At 31.3% G+C, this 9,370-nt stretch overlaps 1 non-coding gene across 1 annotated transcript; it reads left to right on the top strand.

Moving 5' to 3' along the window:
* Positions 1 to 1,653: 1,653 nt before the first annotated feature.
* Positions 1,654 to 1,757, top strand: LOC149224648 (U6 spliceosomal RNA). The gene has a single exon (XR_016249807.1). It is a non-coding gene; the product is annotated as a U6 spliceosomal RNA (small nuclear RNA).
* Positions 1,758 to 9,370: the final 7,613 nt, after the last annotated feature.

Here is a 9,370-nt window from a genome sequence, read left to right as displayed (position 1 = left end):
CAAGTAGTTATCAAAGTTCAAGAAATCATCGTATGTTGTTGTGTGTAGATTCATCAACACTTATCTCATGAAACATAGAGCATCCAAAGGGGACTTTCCATAATATGTTTTCTTTTAGAAACCATTTTGATCCCCTTTCCAAAAGTGGTTAAGATAGTATGTTGTCAATGTCATTCCCATCCACCTACACCTAGGCCCATATTTAATCCACCTTCGACCTCCAATCATGGTCCAACTTTGAAAACACCCACATCTCCTTTTGTAATTTCCTTCACAATTTTTTCTCCCAAAAATCCATTGGGAGACCCAACGCTAGTATAAATGGCCAGAAAATTCAATGTTGTACTCAAACAATATTGATAAAATTAGTGATACTCTTGGATTTATTTTTGTTTGGATTTTTTTAGTTTTTCTTGAAAAGCCCTAAATAAAATTAGATATATTATCAAATGCATAAATTTTTTGGATATTTAATGTATTTTTCAAATTTCTAACCATTTTTTACTATGCCAAAAACCCGATGTGTATTTGACATTTGTCAACCTTTTTGATGTTTAATCATGTTACCCGTAACATTGTAACAACTCATGTTGAATAAGATAAATTTTGTTGAATGTTATCTAATGCCTGTCCATAATTTGTGTGCATTAGAAATCTAAAAAGAAAAATTATATATAATTGCTATTTTCTATTCATAACTAATTTATTAATTGCATTGCCAATAGTTAAACTATGTTTTGTTTTTGAAGAAAAACAATTTTGAAATATTAATTAGAAAAAATGGGTGATCGAAAATGTTATTTCCATTATAATAAATATAAGACTACAATAGGAGATTACTTTTAATAAAAATAGATACACAACATTGTATATAATCTTAACACTGTGAACATGGGCATGAATATCATGCCTTTCCGAGTTATAAATTGTATGTCTTTATATTACATATTATTATTTGTAAATCAATGGATTTGTAGTTTAAAGGGTTTAGAGTTTATGATTAATGGTTTATATAACCTTAGAGGATAATATTTTATGGGATTAATGGGAAAGGGGTTATTGAGTGAGGGTTTAGGGTTAGGGCTGAAGGGCTTAACGGTTAGGGGCTTTAGGCATTAATGAAGAATACTAGGCTTAATGTGTTAAGGAATAGGGGGATAGAATCTAATGGGTCAGGGAGTAAAGGGTTAAGGGTCAATGATTTATAGGTTACATAGGGGTCTCTCTCTCTCTCTCTCTCTCTCTCTCTCTATATATATATATATATATATATATATTCATTTTTTCCATATCTGTGTATGTGTGATTTGAAATTTTTAAAATATTATCTTCATAATTAAAATTTATAAGTTTTTATTAATGAATATTAAATTTGGTACAAGGTCGATAAACAATATTACTTAAAATGTATCATAAAATTACATCTTTCAAAATATTCAAATATTTAAATTACAAAAAATTCAACATCAAATTATAACTTAGGGTTGGTGATAAATAGGTTAAGGGGTGAGAATTTAAGTTAGCTTTAATGGGTTTAGGGATTACGGAGATTAAATATTAATGGGTTTTTAGGGAGTACGAGTTAGGGGTTTATAGTTCAATTTCTTTAGAATTAGATGTTAAGGTACTAGTTGATCGATAAGGGGTTAGGGAGTTTCTTCGAGGACATCTAATAAGATTCAAATGATACATAGAAGATTAGCATAACCCCCCATGCAAGGACGACACACATAAATCGAGAAATTTTCCAAGGGGTTAAGGGATAATATTTATGGGTCTTAGGGAGTAAGGTATTATTGGTTAATATTTTAGGGATGAATCCTTTAATAGTTAAGCGTTAAGGGGTTAGGGGTTAGGGATTTAAGGGCTTAATTAATGGGAATGGTGTTAGCATGTTAAGGATTAGGGGGATAGGGTCTAAGAGGTTATGGATTAGTCCATAATAAAGGGTTAGGGACAATTAATGGTTTATATGTTGTGTGTGTTAATGGATAGGGATTATACGGAAAGTTTCCATTGACTTAATATGCGAGGTGGTCAGCAAGTGAAATCAAAGAAGGATATGACATAATGATGAAGGAATAACAATAATATGTTATTTTCAATAGTTGCCACTATATATCTCACAAAGTGTCTCGATTTATACATGTCAAGGAAAGGAAAAAAAATCCTTAAATTTTTCAACATATTTCATAAACAACTTAATAAATTGCACAAACTTCATCATTGAATTTTTGTTTTTATTTCCTAATTTTACCTAAGATAATTTATCCATCTAAAATACTAACTCCTAATTACACCTAATGATTGGATGACCAATAACCTTATAAACACTAATGGGTTACCCCAAACCCTTACCTTTGAACCCCTTATGAATTAAATCGTAGTCTCCAATTACTTGCTCTAGGGAAATTTTGCACACACACCAAACTTGTGGCCTCTCAACGAAATCAAGGAGAAATATGACACAATTATCAAGAGGAAATAAAAGTACATTGTTTTTCCTAATTGTGAGTCTATATTTCACGAAATGTCTCTCTTTCTTCATGTCAAGAAATCTAACATTTTTCCTATATTTTCTAAACAGATTCACAAACATATTGATAAATTGTGTAAGCTTCATCATTGACCATTTTTCTTCTTTCTCGCTCTTAAGTAAGTTTTTTTTTTTGTTGTCTTTGTTACCATTGTTTTCCTATGCCATTTTTTTAAACATTTGCATTGTTTTAACTTGTTATGTACACTAATATTGCTAGAATATTTATAATTATAAAGAAATAGTGCCCAAGGGCACTGGCCATGGATTAGGATGATGTTACCATTCTACAGGCACCTACTCAAGAATATATATATACTATTGAAGATTATGTTAATGATTGTATGGAAGAAGATGATGATGCTAATAACATGGTTGAAAAAGAGGGCAAAAATGTATTGATATGTAAGAAATATAATAATGATGGAATTGGTGATCATGACAACCAACTAAAGGAATTATTTTACATACTTATACTTCAAAAGGAAGCACAACCTCTTTATGAAGGCTATAAAGTATGTTTTCTCTCTACTATATTGTTGTTGGTGAACTTAAAGCATATGAATGGTTTTCTAGAAACTTGTGTCACACAACTTGTAAGGTATGTAATATATTTTGTAGCATTTTGTACAAGATGATGATTTGTAAAATTTCAGCATAATATGTACTATTAAATTTATTTACATTAAGTAGTACTTATTTTTTAATTATGTTGTATATTTTAAGATTAATTTTTGCTACCATCATCAAATGTTTTAGCTCACACATAGTGATATTTACATGCTATGATGAAATACATTAGAATCTAGCATTAAGATATCCATGGATGTTCTAATGATTAGATTATTTATTATGGCGAAAAAGTGTTCAACTAAGAATTCTTGAAATGTTAAATTGGTAGATATTGAACAAATTAATAAACAAAATTATCCCTCACAAGGTTCTTGTTTCATTCTCATAATTCCACCTTTGCAATGATTATTCTGGTACGAAAGCATGGCACAGTTTATGGATTACCATGGAAAGAAAAAAAGGTAAACATGGTGTTCCTTAAATGTCTATAGATGGATATTTGTTTAATAATATAAAGGAAATAGGACCACATTTTAAAGGTGAACCTCATAAGAATACGCTTTCACTTGAAGCTCATGTTGTCAATCCATTTGTAGAGATCATATATAGTTTACTCATTGTGACATGTTTTTTCTATCAACAATAACATTCCTCCATATGTAAATATAAATGGAGCACATAATGTTTGAAATGGTTGTTCAAGGTATTTGTTTAGAATAATTTCTTTCAACAATGTAACATCTCCTTTTTCTTCTTTCATAAACGTCTTTGATGTTTGATATTTTTTATTTACCTATATATGTAGCAATTATGTATTGTATGATAAATCATTTAGGTAAGTATCAAGTCAAAATTATGAATGTATATATAAATCCTCTAATAAGTGAGTTAATAGTATTATAGAATGGCATATGTATGCATGATATCTCTAGACTAGTAGGTGTGAAAAGGATATTTCAATTCCATGCAATCTTTGTATGAAAAATTCATGATGGCCAAAGCCTAACACATTTATATGGAGTGTTATAGAATTACACTACACTTTAATACTATTTACTTTTATGAATTTCATGATATGAATCTTTTTTCAACTATCCCTTCATTGTACATACTTCAAATAATTGGTATCCAAATTAATCCATCTCTTATAGGTATTCAAAAAAATGGTAAAATTGCATGTGTAATTTGCGGTCCTAAGATGAAATATTATCATCCTAGAATTTTAGGAAAGGATGTGTTTTTGGTACTTCTATAATAACCATAGGTATAGAAGTACCAAAAACTATATTTTCAATGGGAAAGAAAGACTATATTACAAACATGGAGAATGAAACCTCATCTATGGAAATTTCTATGTAATAGAATTAATCATCAATATATGGATTAACAATTCATCTATTTATCATACATGAAAGGTTTGGAATGTTTTATATTTTTATTTTATTTTTTTCATTCTATTAATTCACAAGAATTATTGCAATATCTTTAATTATGCTTCACCTTGAAGGTTGTCATGATGGAATTAACAATGAGGAACTTCCATGAGGAAATAAAACTTACCCTGTACAATTCACTAGGCTCCCTTGCTATTATAGCCTAGAAATTATTCATTTTATTGATATAATTCATGTGAGGAAGAATTTAATAGAATAACTATACTGAGTCTTAGATGTTTGGGGTAACAAAGAAAAAAATGTCAATATTTGTAATGAAATTAAGGAGGTGAATCATGTAATGGAAAGTGCTATTCAAATAGTCATGAAGACCAAAATATAAACACCCTTCCATGGTTGTTGATGGAGAAACAAATAAAGGATGTAAATGTGGTCGTTGAAAATATTAAACTTCCCGCTATATTTTCTTCAATCATAACGAATATCCTAACAAATAAAGATGAATTGGGTGGGGTGAAAGCTCATGATTGACACCTTGATAAAAGTAATTATTTTGGCGTATGTGTTTTTATTATGGTCAAATATATTTTTAGCTTTTTTTTTTTACTAATTTAGGAATTAATAATTATTGTTTTACTTTGTTGAAATATGTTCTACATCTATCTCTCTGAGACATCTTTGAATACAATGTAAACCGATTTATATGTAAACTTAGTAAATATATGAGGTAAGTCATTATTTATTATCAAAGTGTAATTTTTCCAATTTGTCACACAAATTAGATTTGACTGCATGTTTTTTATTGGTAATTTACTTGCATATACCTTTCTTATTAAAACATGTCATTTTCTTGCATCAATTATAGATGGTTTTCATCTAAATAAATTGATAAAGAAGAAATAAAGTGTTGGAGGACACAAATTCCTTGTGTAATTTTTGCAAATAAAAAGTATCTGCCTCCAAAAATATTTGATGCACAAGAACACTACCTCATACACCTAGTAAAGGAGTTTGAAAGGTTTGGACATGTATAGACAAGGTCAATGTGGATGGTTGAGATGCACTTGAAATCATTGAATTCTTTGATTAGATAAAGAACATGGCCTAAGGGTTTTATGGGAAAGGGATATATGGTATATCAAACCATGATTTATATTGCTCCATATATTCCTAGATTCGCTACAAGTATTAAGGTATATTTCATTTGGGATGCCAACTCCGTCATCACATTTGAAGGTGATCACCTATTGGGGAAAGTTAGAATGAGAAAAGTTACATATAAGCATATGGTTGAGATTTATAACACATTTGAATTTTTTTTTATGTACATTATACTTGTTTAAATTTTAGTCTTTGTAAATGCCCCATTATTATGAATATATACTATGGTAACAAATTATATTGTTATTGTTTTATTTTATATAGCTAGAAGAGAGTGAGATGCAATACAATTATACATTGCGAACAATATTGACTGTATGAAGGTATGCTTTGAATGGTGTAAAAAATTTAATGATGGTAACTTATCATGTCATGGTGTGGCTACATTGGTCAAAGAACATGAATGTAAAAGAGATTCCAATCTTATAGAGAAGGAAATTGATTTTGAAAATGATTTAAAAGATAAACAGGAAAGCGTATCCACCAATATTATTTCATTTTTTATATTTTTATATTGATTTATATGACATGTTTTTATTCTTGATTTCCATAATTTATAGGTATAAATATGTTTCTCAATTGAGAATTGATTTTTTAGGTGTGTCACATATTGCATTTGAAACACTACAATGTTATGTGGTGCAACGGCCACAAATTTTGCATAAAAAAGTGGATAGAAAGATGAAAACATATGATAATGGGATAAATATAGTATTTTATATCATTAATGTTTCCCTAGAAATCATAGACATCCAAAAGTCTTGACAGTCAATAATATATGTATTTGAAAGTGTTGACACCTAATCATCACGATTGGATGAATAAATATAATTGATGTAAATAAATAATAAGAAATATGAACAGTCATTGACAGATGAAGTGAACAAACTCCCTCATGTACATAATAAAGACCAACCTGAAGGAATAATATATGATTTGATTTGGTGGAGTTACTACCTGGCCTGACATGGTATTAGAGCCAACCCCATTTTTGGTATCTCCTTCTAGTCTTATAACTCCCTTCTACCATTATTTTGTTGTATGTCCACTGCCCACTCCACAGTCGCTGCCCATTAAAATATAACACTATTTAAATGCTGCAAATCTTTGACATTATTCTCCACCTTCTGTTGTAACTCCTCTCTCCCGTGACAAGGTCTATGATTCCCTCGATGTGCATTGATTTCTTTGTATTTCCTCACTGTTATACTTGGCCCCATTTTGCCACTCACGCTTTGTATGCTGGCATGTCTCTTTTATTTCAGAGAAATCGCCAAGATTTATAAAATGCTCCACCATTTTGCCATTATTCCAAAACAAATTCACAGTCTTCATGTGCATTGTGCGCGAAGAATTGAATTGGGTATATATGTTTATTCATGGTTTGTCGTGACCTGCCCGATCTAGCTATCTAGACAATCTTGTTCACCTTGTGTTTCCCACAACTCCAGATTTCTATCATGCATGTTGAATTTATGATTTGGGTCTTATAGTCAGCTCAATTTGGCTACAGCTCGGTCTATTTGTGGGTGTAGTGGGCGTCATTTTATGATCAAAGCTTTTGAATTACTCGGTACTTTTCCTTTTTGGCTTCAGTCTGATTCTGATATTTTTTTGAGTTCTAGATGGGTATTTTCGATCTGCAATCTGGTCATATATTTTTAACTATTTTCCAATTTCCCACAAATTTGTTTTGGATCTAATCACTGACTATGCGAAGTAATGGAGAATGACAAGACATTGTTGTTGAAGAAGACCTCCATGTAGTGTAATTGTGCTACCTCAACTATTGGGAAGCCAAGCCAAGTGAAAGGACCCCAGAGCCCATGTGTTGATATATCTGGTGGTGTGTTGTGTGCTTGTGATTTACGCAAAACAGTGACTGTGGACCTCATTGTGATGTCGCTACTACTCCAACAACAAAATGAATGTAGGCCCAATTTCCATTGTAATTCTGCTCCTACTCCACATCTGCGATGGAACTTTGTAGAGCTCAAGTTGCATGTTGTTTATTGAGTGTGATATGCATTAATGAACTAAAATCATTGGCATTGCAGTGTTGTCTTTGGTACATTAAATATCATTTTTTTGGTGTGTGTGTGTGTGTGTGTGTGTGTGTGTCTATATATATATATATATATATATATATATAAAGGATTCTAAGCCACTATTTTTCATATATAAAGCCATTATTTTGGTACATGTAAAGCCATATTATTTCATTATCTCACTATCTTGGAATCATAGTTCTTCCGGTATTGTCAATTTTGGTCAATCATTGAAAAAATAATTCAATGCATTCAATCATATCTCTTGTGAGAATAGTTCTCAGTGGAAAGGAAAAATATCTTGAGTGGTCCAGGAAGGTACACCATACCCTCATTTTCAATGAGTTGTAGAAAGGAGTATTTTTTGGAGATAGAGACAAAGAACCAGAACAACGTACCTCTTAAAATGAGTTTTCCATTTGGGAAAATAGGAATAGCAAAGCCTATGCATTAATTGTAGCATCTATAAGTGAAGAGGTGAGTCTCCATATTTTTCCATTTTCAACTGCTTTCGAAGCCTTGCAAAAGCTGAATGAACTCTATGAGTCACATTCTACACTTGAAGTTGTTCAACTCATGATTAGACTCCTCACTCTCGAATTATAGAATAATGATCCTTTTGCTCTTTCATCCGAAGTAAAATCTATAATGCATGATATCAAAGCCACTAAGGTTGAATTGGATATTCCTCTTATCACTTTTCTCAAGCCACTTTATCCTACTTATTCCAATTACCTTGAGTCATTGCAAAAAAATGGAAATCTCAAAGATATTACCTCTGACTCTCTTGTGAAAAAATTTGCTGAAAGGAAGAAAGCTTTTGGAAAGAAGACAACCCCTAAATCTTCTCAAGAGGTTGTGCACCTTACTCATAAAGAAAAGAATCCTACTAAAGATTATTCTAGAGGAAGAGATGGTCAAAGAGCAAGAGGAAGATATTTCAGAGGCAGGGGGGTTAGACACTCTCAATGAGAAAAGTCGGATTTCCACTGCATACACTGCAAAAGAAATGGATCACATGATGCCTCTACATGCAAAATAACTTGGGACAAAATTGAGCAGCAAAGGAATCGACGCAAAGGTAAAACTAATGACACAGATAAAGGTAAAGCACTTGAATCTTCTCATTATGTTGTGGCACATTGTAATATTGGAGTAAATGAAGACTTATTTCATGCTCCACTTTCTTCATGGAAAATTGATTGGTTGCTTGATTTAGGAGAAAATTGCCACACTACTCATAGAAAAGATTCTTTTGAATAATTTATTGACAATGTTGATGGAGCAATATACTTTTTAGACCAATCAAAATTCAAGCCATCAGGGCTTGGCACAATCAGGCTCAAATTTCCTCGTCTTCCAGACTTTCTTCTGCATCATGTTCTATATCTTCCATAGCTAAAGAGAAACTTGTTGTCCTTGGTCCATATCTGCTAGCAATGTCACTCCATTCATATGTTTGAGGTCAAGCCTGAGGTGAGAAAAGCATCTGACCACTTAGTTGTCATGAGGGGAAAAGAAGAAGAAAGGCTTCTTAAGCTACAAGGTACCTCTCCTCATGCACAACATTTCTCATACAATTCCCATTATGAAGAGGGTACACTTCAATCAAGTTTATTATGGAATGATATATTTGGAAATTTGAGCTATGATAGTCT

The sequence above is a fragment of the Pinus tabuliformis genome, chromosome Q (assembly GCF_031772625.1).
Source record: "Pinus tabuliformis cultivar Carrire ecotype Pingquan chromosome Q, CPIR1, whole genome shotgun sequence".
Taxonomy (NCBI): Eukaryota; Viridiplantae; Streptophyta; class Pinopsida; order Pinales; family Pinaceae; genus Pinus; species Pinus tabuliformis.
The sequence above is the reverse complement of the archived record's forward strand: the minus strand, read 5'-3'. Positions and strand labels throughout refer to the sequence as shown.